Consider the following 25,627-nt stretch of genomic DNA (forward strand, 5'->3'; position numbering starts at 1 on the left):
AAAACAATGGAAGCCAGGCAATCTTGTAATGGCCATTCAGGAAAAAAAATATATTCACAGGTTGCCATCCTTATCCAGAATTCCAAAATCTGAAATACTCCCAAATCCACATGTGTCGACATGAAAGGGGGAGATAGCAAACCCTTTGATTTCAGATGGTTCAATGTGCACAAGATTTGTTCCATGCACAAAATGATTAAAATGCTCTGCATAAATTGACTTTCAGGCCATGTGTTTAAGCTGTACATGAAACAAATGGGAACATGTGTTTAGACTAGAGTCCCATCTCCAAGATCTCATTATGTGTGTATGTGCAAATACAGGTACAGTAGAGTCTCACTTATCCAACATTCGCTTATCCAATGTTCTGGATTATCCAACGCATTTTTGTAGTCAATATTTTCAATAAATTGTGATATTTTGGTGCTAAATTCGTAAATAAAGTAATTATTACGTAGCATTACTGCCTATTGAACTACTTTTTCTGTCAAATTTGTTGTATAACATGATGTTTTGGTGCTTAATTTGTAAAATCATAACCTAATTTGATGTTTAATAGGCTTTTCCTTAATTGGGGTTGTTGTATGTCTTTCGGGCTGTGTGGCCATGTTCCAGAAGTATTCTCTCCTGACATTTCACCCACATCTATGGCAGGCATCCTCAGAGGTTGTGAGGCATGGATAAACTAGGCAAGGAAGGGAAAAAAATATATCTGTGGAGAGTCCAGGGTGTGACAAGAGTCCTTTGTCAGTTGGAAGCCAGCGTTAATATTTCAGTTAATCACCCTAATTAGCATTGGAAAGGTTTGTCTCTTGCCTGGGGGGCATCCTTTGTTCAGAGTCATTAGCCGTCCTTGGGGCTCCTCTGCCCTCAGAGTGTTGCTTCCCATCTACTGTTTTGATTTATGAGTTTTTTAATACTGGTAGCCAGATTTTGTTCAGTTTCATGGTTTCCTCCTTTCTGTTGAAGTTGTCCACATGCTTGTGGATTTCAATGGCTTCTCTGTGTAGTCTGACTTGATAGTTGTTGGAGTGGTCGAGCATTTCTGTGTTCTCAAATAATATACTGTGTCCAGGTTGGTTCAGAGCAGGTTGATTCAGAGCAGCCTGGACTCTCCACAGATACAGTAGAGTCTCACTTATCCAAGCCTCGCTTATCCAACGTTCTGGATTATCCAACGCATTTTTGTAGTCAATGTTTTCAATGCTTTGTGATATTTTAGTGCTAAATTCATAAATACAGTAATTACTACATAGCATTAATGTGTAATGAACTACATTTTCTGTCAAATTTGTTGTATAACATGATGTTTTGGTGCTTAATTTGTAAAATCATAACCTATTTTGATGTTTAATAGGCTTTTTCTTAATCTCTCCTTATTATCCAACATATTCACTTATCCAACATTCTGCCAGCCCGTTTATGTTGGATAAGTGGGACTCTACTGTATTAGGGTTGACCTAAGTCTGAAATGACCTGAAGGCACACAACAACAATCCTGATTTTGGACTATTTCATCATAGTCCAGCCCCCCAACATTCTGAGGCCCTCCACTTAAAATGTTTGAGGACCCCTGCTCCAATATGCTGTGTCCAGGTTGGTTCCTCAAATGCTCTCCTATAGCTGATTGGGTTATTGTGTGCTTTCTGGGCTGTATGGCCATGTTCCAGAAGCATTCTCTCCCGATTCTTGGCCCACATCTATGGCAGGCATCCTCAGAGGCATCCTCACAACCTTTGAGGATGCCGACCAAAGATATGAGGATGCCTCACAACCTCTGAGGATGCCTGTCATAGATATGGGCGAAACGTCAGGAGAGAATGCTTCTGAAATATGGCCATACAGCCTGGAAAACACACAACAACCCTGTGATTCCGGCCATGAAAGCCTTCGACAACACTATAGATCAGGGGTCCCCAAACTTTTAAAACCGGGGGCCAGTTCACGATCCTTCAGACCGTTGGAGGGCCGGACTATAGTTGGCCACCAAGCAATAATAATAATAATTAATAATAATCACAACAACAATAATAATATCAAAGAGGGTTGGAAGAGACCCTTTGGGCCATTGAGTCCAATCCTCTTCTGCCTCTGTGCACCAAAAGCACAAGCAAAGCACCCCTGACAGATGGCCACCCAGCCTCAATGTTAATAATAATAATAATAATAATAATAATACAGTAGAGTCTCACTTATCCAAGCCTCACTTATCCAAGCCTCTGGATAACCCAAGCTATTTTTGTAGTCAATGTTTTCAATATATCATGATATTTTGGTGCTAAATTCGTAAATACAGTAATTACAACATAACATTACTGCGTATTGAACTACTTTTTCTGTCAAATTTGTTGTATAACATGAAGTTTTGGTGCTTAATTTGTAAAATCATAACCTAATTTGATGTTTAATAGGCTTTTCCTTCATCCCTCCTTATTATCCAAGATATTCGCTTATCCAAGCTTCTGCTGGCCCGTTTAGCTTGGATAAGTGAGACTCTACTGTATTAAAAAAAGAGGGTTGGAAGAGACCCCTTGGGCCATTGAGTCCAATCCCCTTCTGCCTCTGTGCACCAAAAGCACAAGCAAAGCACCCCTGAGAGATGGCCACCTAGCCTCAATGTTAATAATAATAATAATAATAAAGAGGGTTGGAAGAGACCCTTTGGGCCATTGAGTCCAATCCCCTTCTGCCTCTGTGCACCAAAAGCACAAGCAAAGCACCCCTGAGAGATGGCCACCTAGCCTCAATGTTAATAATAATAATAAGGGTTGTAAGAGAAGAAGAGACCCCTTGGGTCATTTAGTCCAACCCGCTTCTGCCCTTGTGCCGTGGGGGCCAGATAAATAGCTTCGATGGGCCGCATCCGGCCCCCGGGCCTTAGTTTGGGGACCCCTGCTATAGATGATTCTTTGGTCTACTTCCTCTTTGTTGACATCGGAAAAGTTTCCTCCCAATTTGGCTCAATTGCCAGATTTTTGATTGGGGGAGCCCCTTTTCATGGTGCAGCCTTGCATCACTAAAGGGGGTCTATATGGTCAACTCGGCCATAGAAGGTTTGGATGGATGCCTTAAGCAGGGGCTTCTTTGGCAGCATAGTGCTTTGCCTCCTATGAGGCTGGTTCAACAGGCGTCCCTGTGGTTCGCTTCTCTCTCCTTTCCAGGGCGCGAAGAGAGGCCACGCCCCTCCGACACCGCCTTGGCAGCCCCCTCCCCTCGCCTGCTTCCTCCTCCTCCTCCTGCCGGGAGAGCGAGAGCCCAGCGCAGACAGACAGCCTCGCTCCCCGCAGAGCCGCGCCCTCGCCTCCTCGCCTCGCCTTCGCCAGGGGCGGCTTGGTCCCCAGGGTGCGGGCGGGGCCAAAGCGGAGGGAGAGGAGACGCGCGCTCCCGATTGGAACCTTCTTTTGAGGAGCAGCCGGACTTTAAACGCCCAGGTTGGGGGGAAAGGAAGTCGGGGAGCTGGCAGGTGGCGAGGAGAAGGAGAGCTCACTTGTGGCTGGGCTGAAAACTCCCGCGCATGGAAGCGAGTAAGTGCGGCTGCTTTGCCTTCCTCTTCTTTTCCTCTATTCATTGTAGTGCTACACACTGAGGGGAGGACACTCGGAGTGGAGATCTCCATTGTAGAATTAATCCCACATGGCACCGCTTTAACTGCCATGGCTCAGTGCTCTGGAGTTGTAGTTTGTAGTACAGTAGAGTCTCACTTATCCAAGCCAAACCGGCCGGCAGAACCATGGATAAGCAAATATCTTGGATAATAAGGAGGGATTAAGGAAAAGCCTATTAAACATCAAATTATGTTATGATTTTACAAATTAAGCACCAAACATCATGTTATACAACAAATTTGACAGAAAAAGTAGTTCAATACGCAGTAATGTTATGTTGTAATTACTGTATTTACGAATTTAGCACCAAAATATCATGATATATTGAAAACATTGACTACAAAAATGCCTTGGATAATCCAGAACCTTGGATAAGCGAGTCTTGGATAAGCGAGTCTTGGAGTCTTGGATGCCCCCTTCTTCTATTATCAGAGCCCGAAGGCTCAACCATAACACTGGGACTCTACTGTATTTTGTTATTCGTTCTTGATTGATTTGTATGTTATGTACTTATGCTCGTTATTGTATTATATTTTGTTGATCATAGAATCATAGAGTTGGCAGAGACCTCATGGGCTATCCAGTCCAACTTCTTGCCAAGAAGTAGGAAATCCCATTCAAAGCACCCTTGACAGATGGCCATCCAGCCTCTGCTTAAAACCTCCAAAGAAGGAGTCTCCACCACTATGTTCTATGGTTTTAAGTTGTATGGTTTCCTTGCTATGTTGGAAACCACCCTGAGTCCTCAGAGGGGATAGGGCGGTATATAAATAATAATAATAATAATAATTATTATTAGTTGGATCAGGCCACAGCGTCAGCCCTCTTGGGCAGAGAAGGGTTTATAAAACTACAGATCCCAGGCTTCCATAGCATTGGGCCATGTTAACTATACTGTGGCCCCTGGTGGTGGCGCAGTGTGTTAAAGCTCTGAGCTGCTGAACTTGCAGACCGAAAGGTCCCAGGTTCAAATCCCGGGAGCGGAATGAGCACCTGCTGTTAGCCCCAGCTCCTGCCAACCTAGCAGTTCGAAAGCATACAAATGTGAGTAGATCAATAGGTACTGCTCCGGCAGGAAGGTAACGGCGATCCATGCAGTCATGCCGGCCACATGACCTTGGAAGTGTCTACGGACAACGCTGGCTCTTCGGCTTACAAATGGAGATGAGCACCAACCCCCAGAGTCGGTCACAACTGGACTTAAAGTCAGGGGAAAACCTTTACCCTTAACTATACTGTAAAACAGGCATGGGCAAACTTCGGCCCTCCAGGTGTTTTGGATTTCCACAATTCCTAAGAATTGTGGGAGTTGAAGCACCTGGAAGGCCGAAGTTTGCCCATGGCTGCTGTAGATGCAGCCTAAGGCACGCCCTTGAATCTTTCCTTTTGATCCTTTCCCATTTCTGGGTTGCTGAGAGTTAACCGGGCTGTGTGGCCATGTTCCAGAAGCATTCTCTCCTGACATTTCACCCACATCTATTGCAGGCATCCTCAGTATTAAAAAACGCTAAAATCCCCCACGCCCTTATTACCTATTTTTTCCTCTCTTGTTCTCCTCTCCCCTCTTCCTTTTTTCCTTTTCTCTCTCCTCTCCCTTTTCCTTCTTTTCCCTCATACTATCCAACCCCAACCCATATTTTATTCTATGTAAATACATTCTTTCTAATAAAAATTATTTTTAAAAAAACTCTAAAATCAGGACAGTAAAGAAAGAACAACACCCAGAAAACAGAGAAATTCTAGTCATGAATCAATCAGGGCCAGCTAACACCTCCCAACAAAGGATTCCCCCGGGCAGGAATCAGCCAGGCGTTGAAGCTGAAAGGCTTTTCAATGCTAATCAAGGTGGCTAATTGCAATGTTCACACTTGCCTCATAGAATCATAGAATCGTAGAGATGGAAGAGACCTCACGGGCCATCCAGTCCAACTCCCTGCAAGAAGTAGGAAAATCTCATTCAAAGCACCCCTGACAGATGCCTCAAACAGACAAGAGTTCTTTCTCCCACCCTGGACCTTCCACAGATATATAACCTTCACTTGCCTAGTTTCCAACAGACCTCATAACCTCTGAGGATGCCTGTCATAGATGTGGGAAAACATCAGGAGAGAATGCTTCTGGAATATGATCATACAGCCCGGAAAACTCACAGCAACCCAGTGATTCTGGCCATGAAAGTCTTTGACAACACTTTTCCCATTTCCCTTCCCAAACCCAGGGTGCATTTTAACTGTTAATGCATATTGATAGCCCTTGAGCTGTCATGGATGGCTTAATGCTGTGCCTCAGCAAACTACAACTCCCAGGATCCTATAGCGTGGAACCATGACAGGTTCAAGTGGTGTCAAAATGCAATAATTCTGTCCTATAGGCACACCTTTCGCCTCTCCAAAAGCACATGTTGGAATCCTTCTTTGTGATCTTTTCCTTTCTCACTTCCTAATGGAAATGCCCCTACACTGTTGATTAATGCGCTTTGACAGCACTTGAACTGCTATGGTGTAACGCTATGGAAAAATGGGTGTTGAAATAATAAATAATCAATATTTATTTATAGACCTCCCTCTCTCCACAGGGTGACTCAGAGCAGTTGTAGCTTTTGCAAGGTCTTTTTTTTATCTTTTCCCCTCCCTAAACCTTGGAAATACTGTGAAAGTCAGGTAGATTTGGATGGGGTTTTGTTTGAAACAGAAAGTTTTCTACAAATGCCTCCATAGCTCCATCTGTACCAGATGGACGGATGGATATTAAGGTTTGGGGACAGGTGGAGCACGTCTATCCCTTTGCCTTCCCTGCTGGTTGCTAAGCGTCTGGTGACTATGTTTCCTGGAAGACCTCTGCCGACACAAGATGGGAATGACAACAGCAAAGGAGCAGGAGGCAGCATCCTTTCTTTCTCACTCAGTCAGGCTAAGAGTTGAAAGTACTGCTCGCCTTTAAGTCTGGAATCAGTGCAGTATACATTGATTTTAGTATTCCAGATGTGCACACCCAGCAACATCACCTGTATATTTTACAATTTTTATATATACGTTTTATTGTAAGCCACCCTGAGTCCCCTGTTGGGTGAGAAGGGCGATATAAATATTGTAATAAATAAATAATAAATATATTTTAGTTTATATTTATTTTTAAAGGTAAAGGTTTCCCCTGACGTTAAGACCAGTCGTGACCGACTCTGGGGGTTCGTGCTCATCTCCATTTCTAGGCCGAAGAGCCGGCGTTGTCCATAGACATCTCCAGGTCATGTGGCCAGCATGACTGCATGGAGCACCTTTATTTATTTTTAGTTTTGCTTAAAATTGAGCAAGACTTAGAAGTGCTCACTGCCTTGTAATCGGGTCTCCCATAAAGCTGGCAATTCTGGCTAACCAAGGTAGCCGGGTTGGAAGTTTTCATGGTTTTATATCCTGTTAATCCATTATAGTTGACCACGTTTAGAATGATAGGTGTGTTGTCTTTTTTAAAGTGCTGTTTTGCTGTAGTGTTATAATTCTTGCAGACTGCCTGCCTCTTGCTCTTTTCTGTAATTTTAAGTAAACACAGAGACTCTACACTGTAGAGTGTAGTTGGCTCAGTGCTATGGAATCATGGGAACTGTAGTTTTTCAGGGTTTTTAACATTCCCTTCCAAAGAGTGGTGATGCCCCACTAAACTCACAATCCTGGAATTCCTTTACAGTGAGCCATGCCAATTAAAGTGTTGGTTTTTTTCAGTGTCAGGAGTAAACCGGAGTGAGAGAATTGGCCGTCTGCAAGGACGTTGCCCAGGGGACGCCCGGATGTTTTGATGTTTTTACCATCCTTGTGGGAGGCTTCTCTCATGTCCCCGCATGGAGCTGGAGCTGATAGAGGGAGCTCATCCGCACTCTCCCCAGGTGGGATTCGAACCTGGCAGCTTTCAGGTCAGCAACCCAACCGTCAAGTCACGAGGCTTTTATCCCCTAGGCCACCAGAGGCTCCAATTAAAGTGGTGTCAAACTGCATTGGTTTTACAGTGTACATCAGGCATGGGCAAACTTCAGCCACCCAGGTGTTTTGGACTTCAACACCCACAATTCCTAACAGACAGTAAGCTGACTGAGATTTCTGGGAGTTGAAGTCCAAAACACCTGGAGGGCCGAAGTTTGCCTATGCCTGGTGTAGATAGTAAAGGTAAAGGTTTCCCCTGACATTAAGTCTTGTTGTGTCCATCGCTGGGGGTTGGTGCTCATCTCAATTTCTAAGCTGAAGAGCCGCCGTTGTCCGTAGACACCTCCTAGATCATGCAGCCAGCATGACTGCATGGAGCGCCATTACCTTCCCGCGGAAGCTGTACCTATCGATCTACTCACATTTGCATGTTTTCGAACTGCTATGTTGGAAGAAGCTGGGGCTAACAGTGGGAGCTCACTCCTCTCCCCAAATTCAAACCTCCGACCTTTCAGTCAGCTAGTTCAGCAGCTCAGCGGTTTAGCCCACTATGCCACCAGGGGCTCCACCTGGTGCAGATATACTCACAGATATCAGTGTGTATGTGTCTGCTCTTTTGAATAGGATGCTCCTGTGTCAAGGCTCTGATATAAGTAATGGAATAGAAAAAAATACCATATATACTCAAGTATAAGCTGACCCGGATATAAGCCAAGGCACCTAATTTTACCACAAAAAAACTGGGAAAACAATGACTCCAGTATAAGCTGAAATACCAATAAAATTACATTAATTAAGGCATCAGTAGTTTAAATGTTTTTGAATCTTTACATCAAATTGTAATTTAAGATATGACTGTTCAACTCTGATTAAATTATTTTCATCTTCTTCAATGTAAATGTGCTTATGTATCCTTTTAATAATAATAGAGTAAAATAATACATGTAATAATAATAATAATAAATAGAGTAAAATAATACATGTAATAATAAATACCGGTAGAGTAAAATAATAAATGTATTAGTAATAATAAAAATAGAGTTAAATAAATGTAAAAGTAACAACAATAATAGAGTAAAATAATAAATGTAATAATAATAATTAATAGAGAAAAATAATAAATGTAACAATACCAATAATAATAGAGAAAAATAATAAATATACCATATATACTTGAGTATAAGCCGATCTGAATATAAACCCACCAGGGCCCTCACTCGAGTATAAGCCGAGGAGGTTTTTTTCCAGTCCTAAAAAAGGGCTGAAAAACTAGGCTTATACTCGAATATATACAGTTTATCAGCAGATGTAACTTGTGATGCCTAGGAAGTAACTTGTATGCATAGAGGCATCCTGATTATGTTGTCTGCTCACATATAGGTTCCTTAAAACAATATTGGGCATGTTGATAGGAAATCTAGGACTATACTCACAGTATTGGCTTCTTCTTCCACAGGGCTTTTATGCTTAACCATAATGTCATCACAAATGTTTAATCAATATTCTCAATGTAATGCATTTAACTGTTGCCTACATACTACCTCCACGTTTGTTGCCTACATCCATACTACTCAGATGGTCTATGGACCAGTGCCAATCCAAGAGTTATCAACTGGCAGTCTTTAGTGAGTTTCCAGGAAACTTTGCTAATGCAGTAATAATATGGGACAACTTCGGCACCAGTCCTTGCAGCATTGGGAAATGAACTGCTGGCCAGCTGCATCAGATAACTTGAGAAGGACCTGATTGTCTTGTTTGTGTGCTCCCTATGGAGCAGCTGGACTAAGCAGGCCTCTGATCTGGTCCAGCAGAGCTGCTCTTGTTTTCTTCTATCCTACATTTTCCAAAAAGTCTATCAAGAAGTATCACTGAAGATACAATTTACTGGATTAAGATCTTAATGTCTGGGAATGGTTTTTCTCAGGGCAACACATACACTATACAACTTGAAATAAAAATCCATTTTCCTCCTGATTAGGGAAATAATTCTTCTCTAATTTACTTCTTGAAGGATGCAATGAGTAACTTTAACCATTTCCTTTTCACTGCACTAAAGTCTTTGAAAACCACACAGTTTTTGAAGCCTGTCCAACACCCCCCCCCCCCCCCAGCATTTTCTGCACAGGAAACAGGATTTTTACAGGAACATTGTTTGGTACAGAAAAAGCTGTTTCCTATATGGAAAATGCTGTTTCTGTACAAATCAACAACATGCAAATTTTGCACAGAGTAAAAATAAAAAGTTGATTAAGTTGAAAACCTGGCAATTTAAATGTGTGTTTCTGCGTTGTCTTCACCCTTCAAGTGGAACTGCTTTACAGATTGATACTGAAGTTTATTGATGGAGCCTGATTTCTAAATTATTTTGCGTTATGGGACCACTCTTATTAATTTCCTAAAAAAAAGTTTCAAACCCCCCCCCCCCCATTTTTTTTTGGCTATGGCCCTGAATAGGGGACATGAAGAACAATTGGCTGGCAGAGAAATTTGTGATCCAACAGTATAAGCATTATTTACTGTATTTACATCCCGCCCTTCTCACCCTGAAGGGGACTCAGAGCAGCCTCCTTTGTCCTTATGACCTATCCACCTGCTTTTCCTCTTCTTTGTTTGATCTTTTTGGTATCCCTATTCATTTTTCCATCCCATTACAATTTTTTTTGGCTTGGCTGGGACACACATAAGTATGTGCAGGTTTGCTGGCACAGAGAGATGGAGATCTATGATTTGGGCAGAAAGAGAGTTTGAAAAAGAGTTTGACTGTAAGTCAGCTGGCACAAGGAGAGATTTGTGGGAAAGAATTTGCCAGTATAGGGAGAGCGGAAATCTGCTGTGAGTAATCTGCTGGAATACAAAATTATGGGTTCAAAGGAACAGTTTTATTTGGGTGGGGAGCTCAGGTCACATTATTTTGTGCTTGGCTTCTATAGCAAGTTATAATTCAATCTGCTGAAAATTTAAAAATATTTTTAAAGTTAATACTTAACCTTGACAATATTTGATCAGTTTATTAAACAACACTTTTTAATCATATTGTTTACAGGAAGTCCCCGGGTTACGAACAAGATAGGTTCTGTAGATTGGTTCTTAAGTTGAATTTGTATGTAAGTTGGAACAGGTACACTTTTAAGTATAACTTAAGCTGTGTGTGTGTGTTAACCCTTCCCTATAAGCTTTGGATAGCACAGGGAAGGGTTAACACCTTTGTGGTGTTTGTTTTGCTGCCTGTGATCCTATTCAGATTTCACTTCACTTGCTATCCCAGCGACAATTGGATTTTGAAAATTTGTGGAAACAAGGATCAGTGAGAAAGTTTCAGTGGAGACAGCTTTTCCCCATGATAACTCTTTCAGGCATGGATTTCACATTTGAGTGGTGGATTTATCTCCTGTTGTCTAACCCCCATTCTTAACTATGAGTTGTTTCTAAGTGGGATGTTTGTAACTCAAGAACTCCCTGTGGGAGAATTTACATTTTTGTGGAATATAATTTTTAAAAATTTATATTGGAGTCCAACTACTTTATTGTGTAATAGTAATTCACTATAACAGTTTTGTTAATTTCAAATGATTACCTTGTTTAGATCCTCTCATAGTAATTGTCTGATAATTTACCAAGTTTTGGTTCTGGGATCACTGTCTTACAATGGCTCTACTTTTGGTTTTCTGGAACTCCCTCCCAAGAAAAATTAGACTAGCCCCCACCCTGGCCACATTCCTTAAACATCTGAAAACCTGGCTATTTAAATGTGTGTTTGATTAAATTGGCATAAATTGACGACTGTCCTTTACCTTCACCTAGACCCAGTTACTGTTCTTCTTCCAGTTCATTCAGTAGAGGTTTATAAGATATTGTACACAGACAACATTTGCCTTGCCCCCAGTGGAATATATTCACTTTGCCTGACTATTAGTTATTGCTTGAGCATGTTTCAATGCATTATATGTTTTATGATTTTATGTTTATATGTTTTAAATGTATTTATGTGATTGTATTTTATTATGTATTGGAGGGCTTGGTCCCCATGTGAGCTGCCCTGAGTTCCTTTGGGGAGATGGGGAGGAATATAAGAATAACGCTGTTGTTGTTGTTGTTGTTGTTATTATTATTATTATTATTATTATTATTATTTTATTATGACACAGCAAACAAGATAGATATGCTGGATTTCGTATCACAAAATCAAAGTCGAACACTTCCCAACTGTCTAGGACTGTGTGATGTATTTTCGGATGATGCGTGCAGATCCCAGCAGGGTGGCCTTTTGCAGTTGGTAGATCGTAATGTTGTCAATGTCTATTGTTTCCAAATGCTGGCTGAGATCTTTTGGCATGGCACCCAGTGTGCCCATCACCACCGGGACCACCTGCGCTGGTTTCTGCCAGAGTCTTTGAAGTTCAATCTTGAGGTCCTGATAGCGGCTGAGTTTTTCCTGTTGTTTTTCGTCAATGCGACTGTCACCTGGGATGGCAACATCAATGATCCAAACCTTTTTCTTTTCCACAACTGTGATGTCTGGTGTGTTGTGTTCCAGAACTTTGTCAGTCTGGATTCGGAAGTCCCACAGTATCTTTGCATGTTCATTCTTCTTCTTCTTCTTTTTCTCCTTCTCCTTCTTCTTCTTCTTCTTCTTCTTCTTCTCCTTCTTATTATTATTATTATTATTGATCATGCTGAAGGAATTGTAGTCTAATCATAATTACAGTGTTTCCCAGTCATGTACCCCATGGTATGGGATTCTGACTAAGCAGAGAGGGTTTGAAAGGGGTAATATGGTATCCTCTTGAAGTCTTCTTCTAAAACAGAAGCACAAGCTTTGTTATTTCTCAAACAGACAGGTAACTGCATGCTAACATTTTGGAGGGAGGGGGCTTGCTTTCTTCTCTCTTTCCCAACAAACATCAGGTCCATTTTCCTTTCTTCTTCCAACTTTATTTTGATCTACTTTTTCTCAAGCCTTTCTCTGTTTGCGCTCTATGTTATGTTAAACAAAGAACATAAAGCTCACAAAAAGATGTTTCTTTTTGTGCTTTCTGTAAACAAGCGAACTCCCTTTATTCAATTTGATTGTACGCTGGATGCAGAGTATTTAACTTTGATGTGATGTAACCATGGATTGCGTTAGAACTGCTGAGTCACAAGCAGCTCCATGGCTCTGTTTTCAAATAACAGTTCTAAGAATTTGTTGCTCTTGTTTAATGAAATATAGTTAGCAATCATGTACATCACAGGTTAGAAGATTACACATGATTTGTAGTCTGCGTAACAAGGACTGAATTTTACAATTTTGTAGATCAAGACAAATGTAATGGTATCTTAGGGGGAAATAGCGAGCTGCCTCATTTGTTAGGCTTGAGCCCTCTTCAGCACTTTGGTTTGTAGCCTTGAGGAATGGTAGCCGTCCATGTAAATGATATATAAGAGCACTTCCCCTCTGCTCTACCTGCCCTTGGTTCTTTCCAGTGTATATTACAGTTGATGTGCCCTTGATAAGATTAATGTACTAAATGTCCTTTTCATTAGCCTTACTTTTGAGAGGAAAAAAGGTGTGCCTGGAGCTTTTTCACATTACACAGTTAATAGTACTATGATTCCACTTTAACTGAGGTCCTATGCAATACGTAAAGGTAGGTAAAGGTAAAGGTTTTCACCTGACATTAAATCTAGTTGTGTCTGACTCTGGGGGTTGGTGCTCATCTCCACTTCCAAGGTAATGTGGCCGGCATGACTGCATGGAACATCATTACCTTCCCGCCAGAGCAGTACCTGTTGATCTACTCACATTTGCATGTTTTCGAACTGCTAGGTTGGCAGAAGCTGGGGCTAACAGCGGGGCACTCATTCCACTCCCTGGATTTATCTGACTTTTATGGGAACTGCGATTCCCCTTTTCGGGCACCTGTGCCCATTTCCATATATTCTGGTCATAGACCGTAATAAATTGCTGAACTGAACACTCCCTGGATTCAAACTGCCAATCTTTCAGTCAGCAAGTTCAGCAGCTAAGTGGTTTAATCCGCTGCGCCACCCTGTTAATACTATGCAATACCTCACTTAAATACTTTTAAGTGAGATATTTAGAATTCTCAGCTAAAGAACTCAAGTACCTCTGCAAACTATAATCCCCCATTGACAGCTTCTCATCAATGTATTAACCAGGATTAATTCTGCTTAGCTTCCAATATCAGAAAGGTTCTTTAAGGAGTTTATTAGCCTGGATGACTATCTGTGAAGAGTGCTTTGATTGTGTGTTCCTGCAGGGCAGGACATTGGACTGAATGGCCCTTTTGGTCTCTTCCAACTCTATGGTTTTAACCAGGGTCTTTTCACACTTCCTAGTTGTTACACTATTATACTAGTTTAACTATCATGACACCATCTTAAGCTGGAATTTGCAGAAGGCACCAGCTATCTGATCATGGACACTAAAATGGCTTCAGTCCAGGTTAGTCTTTGAATAGGAGATCACCACAAATACCAGGTGCTGTGGGCCTGCATGGGAGATCACTAACGTCTTCCAAATTCTGTAGGCAATATGTCAGAAGAAGGAACTGGTGAAACTACCTCTATGTTTTCCTTGCCAAATACAATCCTATGAAATCCATGGGGCTGCCATAAATTGGCAGGTGCATTGAACACAATACACATTTAGAATTATCAGCTAAATAGTTCTTCTGCCTCAGCAAACTACAAATTCCAGGGTTCTATAGGATGTTATGTCAGTTAAAGTGGAATCATATCACTATAATTATATGGTGTGAAAAAGTTCTCGTAAATGACTTAAAGGTAGTAGATGCCATGTGTGAAAAGGAAATGGGAAAACACTTCTCTAGGAATATATTCTCAGAAGCAAAAGTCAAATCCCAAGGCAAGCCCATCTCCAAATTCTTCTTCAAAAGGATAAGGATCCTCCAGAAATATTTAGATATTATTGTTACTGTTGTTAATATTTCATTTTCCCCCAGTTTGCAACTGAAGGCAGCTTAATCTATGTTTGGGTATTTGAAAAGTATTCCTGCTAATGGATGTGGAGTTAGTACATCTTCACTTTCATACACAATACTCAATACACCAAGAGTAGTTCCAAGCCAAATCTCTTTCTCCCATGTGTTTAGCTAAGAACTGAAAATGAAGTCTTTTTGTCAGTGTGCCTCTCACTGATCTATATATATAAAAGAGTGATGGCATCACGGCAACTCACAAAACAACAAAAGTACAGGCCCCCCAACCTCAAAATTTGACAACACAACCCATCATCCATGCCTCAAGGTTGATACAACAAAAAGAAAAGAAAAATAAAGTCCTAATTAGAGGGAGAGCAATAACTGTTTTTTATCCAATTGCTGCCAGTTTAGAGGGCTAATCTCTGCCCACTTGGTCGCCTAGCAACCAGCCTGTTAGCAAAGGGACAGCCAGGGTTCAGTTAGGGGACAGGCACACTTAGGCCTAACTTAGGCTTCTTCCACAGATTATCTAATTTGCACGGGATTATATGGCAGTGTAGACTCAAGGCCCTTCCACACAGTTAGATAACCCATTTAGTATCTTATATTATCTGCTTTGCACTGGATTATCCTGACTCCACACTGCTATATAATCCACTTCAGTGTGCATTTTATACAGCTGTGAAGAAGGGGCCTCATATAATCCAGTTCTAAGCAGATAATTTAAGATTATCAATGTACAGTAGACTCTCACTTATCCAACATAAACAGGCCGGCAGGATAAGTGAATATGTTGGATAATAAGAAGGGATTCAGGTAAAGCTGATTAAACAAATTAAGCACCAAAACATCATATTAAACAACAAATTTGACAGAAAAAGTAGTTCCATGCGCAGTAATACTATGTAGTAATTACAGTAGAGTCTCACTTATCCAACACTCGCTTATCCAACGATCTGGATTATCCAACGCATTTTTGTAGTCAATGCTTTCATTAATATTTTGGTGCTAAATTCATAAATACAGTAATTACTACATAGCATTACTGTGTATTGAACCACTTTTTCTGCCAAATTTGTTTTCTAACATGATGTTTTCTGCTTAATTTGTAAAATCATAACTTAATTTGATGTTTAATAGGGTTATCCTTAATCCCTCCTTATTATCCAACATATTCGCTTATCCAACGTTCTGCCGGCCCGTTTATGTTGGATAAGTGAGACTCTACTGTACTGTATTTACAAATTTACCACAAAAATATCACAATGAATTTAAAACACTGACTACACAAACATTGATTATGAAAAGGCAGACTGCCTTGGATAATCCAGAACATTGTATAAGCGAATCTTGGATAAGTGAGATTCTACTTTAATATGAAATAATTACTGGGATAGAATAATGTAGAACAATATAATCTCTAAAACCAGGACAGTAAATAAACAGGGGAATTCCACACAGGAAACAATCAGGGCCAGCTAACACCTCCCAACAAAGTATTCCCATCATCAAAGTCTGGCAAATCCTCTGTTTTCTCAGGGCCACAGACAGTAGAAACACATAAAATATCGCAAACAACACCACTCTGAAAACAAGGGAATTCCAGACAGGAAACAATCAGGGCCAGCTAACACCTCCCAACAAAAAATTCACTCAGGGAGGAAACAACCAGGCTTTAAAGCTGCAAGCCATTACATCCTAATCATTTTGCCTCCAACAGACAAAAAAAACCAATCAGAAATATTGTATATTCACAACCTTTAGGAAATAATATCCCCTGATGGCGCAGCGTGTTAAAGCGCTGAGCTGCTGAACTTCTGGACCGAAAGGCCGCAGGTTTGAATTGGACCGGAGAGAGCCCCCACTGTTAGCCCCAGCTTCTGCCAACCCAGAAGTTCAAAAACATGCAAATGTGAGTGCATCAATAGGTACTGCTCCGGCAGGAAGGTAACGCCGCTCCATGCAGTCATGCCACATGACCTTGGAGGAGTCTACGGACAACGTCGGCTCTTCGGCTTAGAAATGGAGATGAGCACCAACCCTCAGAATCATACATGACTGGGCTTAATGTCAGGGGAAAACCTTTACCTTTACCTTAACCACCACCAATTCCTCAATACTTTATCTCCCATACCACCATACTTTGCCACAGCAACGCGTGGCCGGGCACAGCTAGTAACACTATATAAAACAATTTTTGTTCCTGGGTTATAAATGTCATTTCCTAATTGGTTCTATCATAAAATCATGGAAAATGTTTATTAAACTGCAAAAACCTTATTTTTGCAGGATATCATGCAGCACATTTTGCTATAGTTTTTCAATGAATATCACATAGAGCAGGGGTCCCCAAACTTTTTAAATGAGGGGCCAGTTCACGATCCCTTGGACTGTTGGAGGGCTGGACTATAGTAGGCCACCGAGCAATATAATTAATAATAATAATAATAATAATAATAATAATAATAATAATAATAATAAAGAGGGTTGGAAGAGACCCTTTGGGCCATTGAGTCCAATCCCCTTCTGCCTTTGTGCACTGAAAGCACAAGCAAAGCATCCCTGACAGATGGCCACCCAGCCTCAATGTTAATAATAATAATAATAATAATAATAATAATAACAACAACACAGGGTTTTGGAACACAATACTCCTGACCTCACAATTGGGTTAAAAACAAAGTACGGATTGTCAATGTTGCAATCCAAGGTGACAGCAGGATTGAGGAGAAACAACTGGAAAAGCTGACACGATATGAGGATTTAAAGATCGAATTACAAAGACTCTGGCACAAGCCAGTCAAGGTGGTCCCAGTGGTGATCGGCACACTGGGTGCAGTGCCTAAAGGCCTTAGCCTGCACTTAAACACAATCGGTGCTGACAAAATTACCACCTGCCAGCTGCAGAAGGCTACCTTACTGGGATCTGCACGCATTATTCGCCGATATATCACACAGTCCTAGGCACTTGGGAAGTGTCCGGCGTGTGATCCAGTACAACAGCCAGCAGAATGTCTGCTGTGGACTCATCTTGTTGTATTTCATAATAATAATAATAATAATAATAATAATAATAATAATAATAATAATAATAATAAGGATTGTAAGAGAAGAAGAGACCATTGGGTCATTTAGCCCAACCCCCTTCTGCCCTTGTGCCGTGGGGACCGGATAAATGGCTTTGATGGGCCGCATCCGGCCCCCGGGCCTTAGTTTGGGGACCCCTGACATAGAGTCTCAACCAATTCAGCATAGTTTGTGGCAGCCACAAAAAAAGTTTCTGGAGTATAGCAATTACTTCCAAAGTAAGTACCCCATAATTAAACAGGAAATGACACTTTCAAACAAGGAACAGAACATTTTTCAAATTTTGTTACATGCATAATCAGTGTAATCAGTCACAGTTCACCAGGCAAAGGAGAAGTAACTCCTCAGCAGGAGGAATAGCCTCTATATGGCAGATAATGATGGGGGAGAAGGAGGGGAAAAGAGAGGGTTATTTTTGGCAGCTGGTGGCATTGAAATCCAGGGTTTCAGACTGGATTTCAGGAGCTGTCCTAAGTGCTGAAACTTTTCTGGGATTAGATATAGCACCACGGTGTTCAGCCTTAAAACCAGAGATGAATTTATCCTGTATAATTAATGAAGTTTAACACCACTTGAAGTCCCATAGCTCAATGCTGTGGAATCATGGGGGTTGTACTTAGGCAAGGAACTAGCATTCTTTTGATACAAGGCAAAAGACTTTGTGATTCCATAGCAGTGAACCATGGGAGTTCAAGTAGTGTCAAACTGCATTACGTCTACTGTGTTGATGCACCCTAAGTCTCAAGGTAATGAAACTTACCAAATAGCACTGGAGTTATGTGATCTCTTATGATCCGGGGTGTCTATACCTCAAATAAAAAAAATGAAGGCATAGATCTTTATTCCCTATGTGTAGCATGGTGGGTGTGTATTATTAAATGGGATTTCCTCCTTTTATCTTTGTTTCCCAGATGGTGAATCTTGAATTGCCTCTGAGCACCATGCCAGTAGTGTTGGATCTGTATTTCCAAGAAATTGGCCCCAAGCAAACTTATAAAACACTCAGATACTTTATTTTTCTCTTTCCTCTCCACCCAGCATTCTTCCCATTATGGGTTTTCAATATCAAGAGGGTGTAAGAGTGATGTGGGAAACTTTTGCCAATAGTCCTTCCACCAGTCACTTAGACTGAAGACACGTACGATAAATGAAAGAAGCCTTTCACATCATAAATAATTGAAGAAATGTGGAACCTGTGCTTAAAGGCAATTACATTAGTTGCAAAAAGAGAGGGAAAAATCCTTAGCTAATGGATATGCAACCCTTCACTATTTTATTGTATGTTCCCATGTTTAGACAATGTTAGCCTTGGTCACTCCAGAAAGATATTACAGGGGCTGGATTTCTAAGAGCCTTTAAAAGAAAATTACTACATTTTTCATTCCGTATGACAGTTAATACTCTTTTCTCCTGACATTTCCAAAAATATGTCCTTCGACTACTGGCTCTTAGTATAATTTAATTTTATCTTTTAAAGGAACAGCCATCCAAAAGGGCTTATTTCATTATGTGGGCTTGCAGGCTGCTTGCCTTCTTGTTTGCAAAAGCTCTGTTACTCTGTAAGTGCATCCCTCTCCAACAGTGGAGCTGAAATCAAAGAAAGAACTGTGCTTGTGCAGGGCTTCCCATTAACCTATTAACCCCAACTAGTCAATGAGTTAGGAGTGAAAACACTTATATTCTTTCAGGAAATATAAAACTTGATACCGTTGATTGATGCAAGCAGAATAATAGCATCTTTCAAAATCTCAAATAATATGCACATTTATTTATGCTGGCCTTAGGTGATTAATTAGGAAGGAAGGCCGGCTTTCCAATTACGTAGGCAGACACTGATGGAGAGAAACCTGTAGCAGAGAAAGCCATTAGGTTAGCCAATTACGTATGTTTTGATACTCCTTTGAAGTCTTCAAAATATACCTCTAAGTCATTGGTTCTCAACCTTCCTAATGCTGCGACCCCTTAATACAGTTCCTCATGTTGTGGTAACCTCCAACTCTAAAATTATTTTCATTGCTAGTTCATAACTGTATTTTTGCTACTATGATTCTTATATGCAGAATGTATTTTCATTCACTGGGCCAAATTTGGCACAAATACCCAATACGCCCAAATTTGAATACTGGTAGGGTTGCAGGGGATTGATTTAGGGAGTTATAGTTGCTGGGATTTATAGTTAAGCCACAATCAAAGAGCATTCTGAACCCCACCAACAATGGATTTGAACCAAACTTGGCACACAGAACTCCCATTGATATAGATGACATGAGAGATAACACCAAGAGAGATCCTTTTGTTGAGATCCTTTTGTTGCCTTTTATACATTTTCAGACAAAGAACATGCTTCTACATGCATCTCGTCATTAGTACGTCACTTCACATGCTTACGTACATGGGCATAAATATGCACGATCAGCATTTTCCTATCATTATGTGGGCTTGCAGGCTGCTGCTTGCTTGCCTTCTTGTTTGCAAAAGCTCTGTGCATCCCTCTCCAACAGTGGAGCTGAAATCAAAGAAAGAACTCTAAAAGCCTGTAGCAAGTCACAGACACCAAAAGAGAGATCCATCAAGAGGCCACTCTTGACCTGTCAAGCTGTACTAGGAACCAATCCACACTGGAATGTATAGATAACAGGGCCTCCCTTCTCTCAGCTTGTACATTTACACAGAATCTAACACAGAGTCTGATTTTTTCTACATTTCAGTGCTTCTAATGTGCATACAATATATGTCTAAAAATCCATATTTTTCAGTTCCTCATTACCATGACCAACAGAAAATACTGGAAGAGTTTGGTGGGCATTGACCTTGAGTTTTTGAGTTGTAGTTCACCTACATCCAGAGAGCACTGTGGAGTCAAACAATGATGGATCTGGACCACACTTGGCATGAATACTCAATATGCCCAAATTTTAACACTGGTGGAGTTTGGGGAAAATAGATCTTGACATTTTGGAGTTGTAGTTGCTGGGATTTATAGTTCACCTACAATCAAAGAGCCCCTTGAACCCCACCAAGGATAGAATTGGGCCAAACTTCCTCACAGAAACCCCATGACCAACAGAAAATACTAGAGGGATTTGGGTTCCTAAGACCATCAGAAATATGTATTTTCTGATGGTCTTTGGTGACTTTTTTGAAACCCCCATCGCATCCCTTCCAGCAGTCCTGATCTCCAGGCTGAGAAACGCTGCTCTAAGTGTTAGCGATTAACATACAGTGAATATTACATGGCAGAATGAAATGATTGTCCATAAATGCCTTGGCTTCTGCTCCCCCAGTGGAGATCTCAAAAATATATATGGCTGCATCTCCATTCTTCTGGAAGAGGCTGATTCTTTTGGAGAAGATCACTAGCCTTTGGAGATCAACCTGCCTTAGGATGTCACTTTTGCTTCCCAGGATGCATTGCTGTGGGGGTGCCTTCTCCTTTTGCTAAGAAATGGCTTGGGGTAAAGGAAAGATCTTAGTTATTTTCATTTTGGACTAGGATTTTGGGAGACCAGGGTTTAAAAGCTCGCTCAGACATGGAAACCTAGTAGAGGACTTTGTGGAAGTCACATTCTCTCAGCCTCAGAGGGCCATGGCAACCCCCCCTCTGACCAAATTCTGAAAGAAAACCCAGTGATAGATTTGCCTTAGGATTGCCATGAAATGATTTGAGGAAACACAACAACAACCAAAAAATACTTGCAAGTCATTTAAAAAACCACCAAGAAACTGAACAAAAACTATAGGATTCTGATGTCAAAAGATGGTGACAGGAAGAATCCCACAGGTGGTTTCAAATACAGTAGAGTCTCACTTATCCAACATAAACGGACTGGCAGAATGTTGGATAAGCGAATATATTGGATAATAAGGAGGGATTAAGGAAAAGCATCAAATTAGGTTATGATTTTATAAATTAAGCACCAAAACATCATGTTATACAACAAATTTGACAGAAGAAGTAGTTTAATGCGCAGTAATGCTATGTAGTAATTACTGTATTTATGAATTTAGCACCAAAATATATGTATTGAAAACATTGTATTGAATGTATTGAACATTGTATTGATGTATTGAAAACATTGACTACAAAAATGCATTGGATAATCCAGAATGTTGGATAAGCGAGTGTTGGATAAGTGAGACTCTACTGTACAATGGATAGGCTGTTTTAGCTATTTTGGCAGTAGCTAATTCTAATCAACTAGTTACATTTAGTGATTTCTCTCTCTCTTTTTTGAAACATTAAAGGTATAACAGCATAACATTAGTATTGCATTATAATGAATGAAGGATGATATTTTTTCTTGTGGATGTAATTGTAACTTTCCCATCAACAACTGTAGTGGATCAGGTGGTACTTCTGGAGAAAGTCCATATTTAGGAGCATGTTCTGATTTTTTTTGTCAACGCTGCAGTCCCCGCCCCATCTCTTTGTGTTGTGGGATAATAGTATGTTCTTTAGCATTCTGTCTTAAATGTGTAGTTGGAAAGAAGGGCTTGCTTTTTTGCCATGTGGTTTCGACAAAAGATCTCACTGAAGGAAGTAGATGAAAAAGGGAAGTGGCTTGGACTAATGGGTTATCCTACACTGATTAGTGATTCACTGAATTATTTATCCGTTCTGCAACGCTGAATAATGCGCTTTCCCTCTCCAGAAATTGCTTCACTCTTTCTGTGTAGGGAACAGATTCTTAGTGGACCATTGTAAGTTCATAGGGGCTTTGCTGGAGTGTGTTCTGTATTTAAGGAATTAGGTGAGTTACTGGTCTGAATGTGCCATTTTCTCAGCCTGTTGAGCTGAGCTATGTTCCATCGTCCCCCCTTCCATTAAAATACATGTAAATGCATGCTCTGAATCACTCTTAGAAGATCAAGTTTCTCCCCACTCCACAGGTATTTAATCAATTGTATGTATTTTTGTGGGGCCCCTGGTGGCACAGTGTGTTAAAGCGCTGAGCTGGTGAACTTGCAGACCAAAAGGTCCCAGGTTCAAATCCCGGAAGCAAAATGAGCGCCCACTGTTAGCCCCAGCTCCTGCCAACCTAGCAGTTCGAAAACATGCAAATGTGAGTAGATCAATAGGTACTGCTCTGGCGGGAAGGTAACGACGCTCCATGCAGTCATGCCGGCCACATGACCTGGAGATGTCTATGGACAACGCCAACTCTTCGGCTTAGAAATGGAGATGAATACCAACCCCCAGAGTCGGTCACGACTGGACTTAATGTCAGGGGAAACCTTTACCTTTACTATGTATTTTTGTAATGTATAGGTAAATAGTTTATTGTGCAGGCAAGAAATCATATACGAGTTCTGTAAAATCGGCTGATTTCCAAGACTCGTGATTCCATAGCATTAAACCATGGCAGTTAAAGTCATGCCAAACTGCATTAATTATATGCTATAAGCTTAATGCTATAAGCAGCAATTCTAAGATTTTCTTGTTGAGCATCTTTACTAACTAATTGTGGCTTTTGTCTCCTGCTCCTTTTCTGTATACTGTACAGTTTTTGGAGGAGGCAGCTTACAGGTCTTTTTGATACCGATTTTTTAAAAAGGATCTCAGCATGTCCTAGATGTGTCATAACATGGAGGGTGTTGCTCATCTGAAAAGGCAATCAAATGCCATCCTAGAAGATCTTGGCAGAAAATCTATTCAGCATCTGTTCTGATTATATGTGGATTTTGGTGCATGTCTGGTTTACACCTGTGGTCATTGATTGACCATTTGATATGTCTTTGTGCTCTGAAGCATGCTTGCTTGTACATCTCTTCTTAGATCCATGTTCTGGTGACCTTCAAGCTTGATTACTGAAATGTTTGTTGTACGTGCAGCTGACTTGAAAGATGTCTTGAGACGTGCATTTAGGCCAATGTGCCACAGATAGATTCCTGAAAGGCTCTGATCAAAGATGTGGTTTGGCTGTCCAAAAGCAAACACTGAAGATTGCTGTTGGAGTGCTTCTTAAACTTTATTTACCCATGATCCATTCTACGTGAGAATTTATTTCATGTGCTCAAGTATATAGGTACAGTAGAGTCTCACTTATCCAACATAAACGGGCCGGCAGAATGTTGGATAAGTGAATATGTTGGATAATAAGGAGGGATTAAGGAAAAGACTATTAAACATCAAATTAGGTTATGATTTTACAAATTAAGCACTAAAACATCATGTTATACAACACATTTGACAGAAAAAGTAGTTCAATACACAGTAATGCTATGCAGTAATTACTGTATTTACGAATTTAGCGCCAAAATATCACAATATTTTGAAATCATTGACTACAAAATGCGTTGGATAATCCAGAACGTTGGATAAGTGAGACTCTACTATATATGAAATAGGTATAAAATCAAACGTTTGCAAGGCTTACTAAACAGGCTGATTTTCTTTTTAATGAAATACAGCTGAAGCATTTTCTGCAGATTCCACTGTAAACTGCATGTTGTTGCTAACAGAGTTGTGTAAATTTCTAAGTAGCAATTTTTTCATGACCCTAACATTGAGCTAAGGGGACCCCATATGGGGTTGGGGCCCATATTTTAAGAAGCAGTTCTCTGGAACAGGATTTTTAAATTTTTCCCACTTGTGACCCAATTCTCCCTTGGGAAATTTTTGTGTGACCTCTGGTATATAAGTATACAAAATATCCTGTTTCCCCAAAAATAAAACATTCCCTGAAAATAAGACCTAGTAGAGATTTTGCTGAATTGCTAAATATAAGACCTCCCCTGAAAGTAAGACCTAGCAAAATTTGGAAGCATGCCCGCCATACAGATCACCAGAGCATACAGGATTGGTAAATGTACATACCATAGATTGTTATACAGTGTCCCCTCACTTATCATGCGGGTTAGGTTCCAGGACCACCCGCAATAAATGAAAATCCGCAAAGTAGGGTCACTATATATTTATACATTATTTTAGTAGTTATACACTATTTTAAGTCTTTATCAACCAATCGTGTGTTGATAAATAGCCTCCTTCTCCTCCCGTTGCTGCTTGGGCTCCTTTTCTCTCCCTTCAGCTTCTCCTTCCTCCCTTCCTTAGGCTGTAAATAGTAATTTTTTATGATTTATAATATTATTTTAGAGTTTATAAAAAAACCGCAAAACAGCGAATCCGCAAAACAGCGAACCGCAAAGTAGTGAGGGAACACTGTACATGGAAATAATGGCAGTAACAAGAAATTTTTGATAGGATTCACAGTTTGTCTGGTTATGCTGGTTTCTGATGACAACTACTGTACAGTATATAATAAATGTTCATTTTTTGTTCAACAATAAATGTGAATTCTTCTTCATGGAAAAATAAGACATCACCTGAAAATAAGACCTAGCACAGCTTTGGGAGCAAAAATTAATATAAGACACAGTCTTATTTTCGGCGAAGCAGGGTAGGTATAAAATCAAACATTTATAGATAATAAATCAGCATTTGAAGACTTGCTAAACAGGCGGGTTTTCCCTTTCATGGAGTACAGCTGAAGCATTTTCTGTAAATGGGTGGAATTTGGAAAACTTTTACTATTGCCAATTTTTTATGACCCCAACATTAAGCTAAGTGGTTCTCAACCTGTGGGTCTCCAGATTTTTTGGCCTTCAACTCCCAGAAATCCTAAGAGCTGGTAAACTGGCTGGGATTTCTGGGCCAAAACATCTGGGGATCCACAGGTTGAGAACCACTGACCTAAGGGGATCTGGGTCAGGACCTACAATATAAGAAGCAGTGCTTTCGAATATCATGAGATCAGATACAGAGGACTACGTTGAGGTGGCAAAATTGGAAGTATCTGGCAGTACTGCCTTGTGCAAGTGGGAAAACCTTCTGTTACCAGTCATCTCTAGATCTAGTTTTGCTGTGCTTTGTTTTTGAGCTTGACTGCTACGTGATGTTATTTGGAAGTTGTGGGTTCATTTTAATACAATAAACAAATAATTGTATTAACAATGACTATGCAATGGAAATGAAAAAATTACTTTAAAAAAGATAACCTTGCATGAACGTTAAAGGCAGAGGAAGTATCCTCCTCAGGGAATCTGTTGTCCAAAGTATTTGTTTTCTGTTTCTGACCTT

General features: G+C 40.5%; 1 protein-coding gene across 2 annotated transcripts in view; it reads left to right on the plus strand.

Moving 5' to 3' along the window:
- The first annotated feature begins 3,247 nt into the window (after positions 1 to 3,247).
- LOC100560075 (voltage-dependent sodium channel SCN7A/9A-like) overlaps positions 3,248 to 25,627 on the plus strand; it is a 148,997-nt gene continuing 126,617 nt past the window's right edge. For both annotated transcript variants that reach the window (XM_062969208.1, XM_062969209.1), the window contains exon 1: positions 3,248 to 3,524. The gene's annotated coding sequence lies outside the window, so the exon portion shown is untranslated. The remainder of the gene's footprint in view (positions 3,525 to 25,627) is intronic.

This window comes from Anolis carolinensis, chromosome 1, assembly GCF_035594765.1.
Source record: "Anolis carolinensis isolate JA03-04 chromosome 1, rAnoCar3.1.pri, whole genome shotgun sequence".
NCBI lineage: Eukaryota > Metazoa > Chordata > Lepidosauria > Squamata > Dactyloidae > Anolis > Anolis carolinensis.